This window comes from Phascolarctos cinereus, unplaced genomic scaffold (genome assembly GCF_003287225.1).
Source record: "Phascolarctos cinereus isolate Bilbo 61053 unplaced genomic scaffold, phaCin_HiC Scaffold_4;HRSCAF=312, whole genome shotgun sequence".
In the NCBI taxonomy this organism is placed as follows: Eukaryota; Metazoa; Chordata; class Mammalia; order Diprotodontia; family Phascolarctidae; genus Phascolarctos; species Phascolarctos cinereus.
The window spans coordinates 449156133-449159048 of NW_027555847.1; positions in this window are offsets into that span (position 1 = coordinate 449156133).

Below are 2916 nucleotides of genomic sequence, written 5' to 3' on the forward strand. Positions count from 1 at the left end.
TATAGCAGCTCTTTTTGTGGTGGCAAAGAATTGGAAATTGAGAGAATGCCCATCAATTGGGGAATGACTGAATGAGTTGTGGTATATAAATGTAATGGAATATTATTGTGCTATAAGAAATGGTGAACAGTCTGACTTCAGAAAAACCTGGAAAGACTTGAATGGTCTTATGCTGAGTGAAGTGAGCAGAACCAGGAAAACGTTGTACGCTGTAATAGCCATGTTGTACAATGACTAATGTTAATAGACTTAACCCTTCTCAGCAATACCAGGTTCTAAGACATCTCCAAAGGCCTCATGATGGAAAATGCTATCCACAAAGAAGAAAGAATTATGGAGTTTGAATGCAGATCGAAGCATACTATTTGCTATTTTTTTTTCTTCTATTGTATTTTGTTTCCTCTTTCTGGTAGTTCTTCCTATTAGCTCTAATTCTTACTTACAACATCACCAATGTGAAAATATGTTTAACAGGAACGTATATGTATAGTCTATATCAGATTGCATGCCTCTTGGGGAGAGGAGGTGATGGAGGGGGAGAAAAATTTAAAACTCAAAAGCTTATGGAAGTGATAATTTAAAATAAATTAAAATTAAAAAATCTTAGGAAAAATGTTTTAAAATATTTTAACACATAATTGGGGGAAAAGTAAAACATTATAAAACATACAATTAGTTTCTTTCCTTTCTGCTACATAGCATAGCAGGGCATAATAAAAAGAATACTAGACTTAGAGGCAAAAGACCTATGTTTGAATCCTGGTCTACCACTGAATAACTATGTAATTCTGGACAAATAATTTAACTGCTCTGAGCTTCAGTTTTCTCATCTGTAAAACAGAAATAATTCCTACCTCACAGGATTGTTATGAGAAAATTCTTTGTACAATAATAATAGCCAGCATTTATATAGTGCTCTAAGATTTGTAAACTGCTTTACAAATATTCTCATCTGATCTTCACAACAACCCCATGAGGTAGGTACAATTATTATCCCCATTTTATAGATGAGGAAACCAAGTTAGAGTTTATATGACTTGCCATGGGTCACATAGCTGATAAGTGTCTGTGGCAGGACTTGAACTTGGGTCTCCCTTCCATCAGCTCTGGTGTTGTATCCACAACACAATGCTCTGTCTTTTTTATTTTTATTTTCTCTGTCTTTCTCTCAACAGTGATTTAACAGGCTTAGGGATTTATTTCCCAGTGGGAACTCCATTTACTTATGCAAATCAGACCTTCCTGGACAATTTAGACAATTGCCTGGGGCACTAAGTGGTTGAGTAACTTGTTCAGGGTCACATAGCCAAAATGGGTCTCATTCAGAACTTGAACCCAGGTCTTCCTGCCTGAGGCCAGCTCTTATCCATTACTCCCCATTGCCTTTCATTACTACTGACATTGCTGTTCAGATATCAACCTCTACCCTCCCTCCATCACGTGATCTCAATCTTGTCTTCATCCTCTCATTTCCCTGCTTTTTTGAATATGTTGACTTTCCTCTTCAGTTTCAAATGGGAGTACTGCCCCTCTCCATTTCCCATTGCATTATATTCCTGCCCACAGTTGCACCTCCTTTCCACTCAGCTCTTTCCTTCGAAAGTCTTCTTGGAGTTGAAGAACCCAAGGGAACCATGTAACTCAGCACAGTGCTGACATCCACAGGGCCCACTGCCTGGCCCAGCCTTGGCCTTCCTCCCAGCCTATAAACTACTATTTAATGGCAGCCATGGTCAGGCTAGGCAACAGGTACTGCCTATGGTGAATGAGCCAGAGGAGCAACTAAGGGAAATCCCACTCTGATCTCCAGGGAATGTGCTCTTCATTCTCAGGGGATCCTTTGAGCTCTCTTTTTTGTCTCTCAAAACTGTATGAGTGAATGGAAAGCCACTGTTGTCTTTTGGAGTCATAAGATGTTGGTTTGAATCCCGCCTCATTCAATACTTGTGCAACCTTGGGCAATTCACATAGTGTCTCTGGGCCTCAGTTTCCTCATCTGTAAAATGAGAGAATTGGACTTTAAGGTTACTTCCAGCTCTCACAATTATAGGCTCCTAAATCTATAAGAATCACCACCTTCCGAATGTGTAGGATTCTCTCACTGCCATTTTCCTTCTAATGGTGAAAAATAACAGCTGCTATTTTCTATATTCACATTATTATCTGCAGCTCGTGTGTGTACGCGTGTATACACCATCTAGGTAGCAGAATGGTGGTGGGACCTAGCTTCAGGAGCACAGTTCAAATTTAGCCTCAGATACTTATTAGCTATGTGACCCTGAGCAAGTCACTTAACCTTGTTTGCCTTGGTTTCCTCATCTGTAAAATGACCGGTAGAAGGGAATGGCAAACCACTTCAGTATCTTTGCCAAGAAAACCCCAAATTGGGGTTGTGAAGAGTCCGACACGACTGAACAAAAACAAATGTGTGTATATGTAACCCTGTAACGTTTCAAAGTGCTTTTATAGACGCTGTCTCATTTGTTGTGACAACAGCCCAGTGAGCTGACAGACAGTTGAAGTATTCTCTCCTTTTTACAAATGAGAAAACTGAGGATCACAAATTAAATGATTTGCTCAAGGTCACTTTACTAGTAAATGGTGGAGCCAGATTTGAAACCCTAATTCTAATTCCAGGTCCATTTCCACCATTACCATAATGCTTCCAAAAGCCCTTAAAATTGCTAAGTCTCTAAAAGAAGTTCAGGACCCCAAACCCCAGCCCACGATTCTTGCGGGACTTGCGCCTGTCTCCTTTTGTCTCGGACTGCCTTCTCCCTGTCTCCCACCCAGAGGGCTTCCAGTTCCTCAAGGCAGAGATTGTGTCTTGTCTTGGGGCCGGCTTCAACACAGAGATTGTGTCTTTTCTTGGTCCTGGCCCTACCCACCAGCTGCTAATTACCCCGTGTTGTCCAG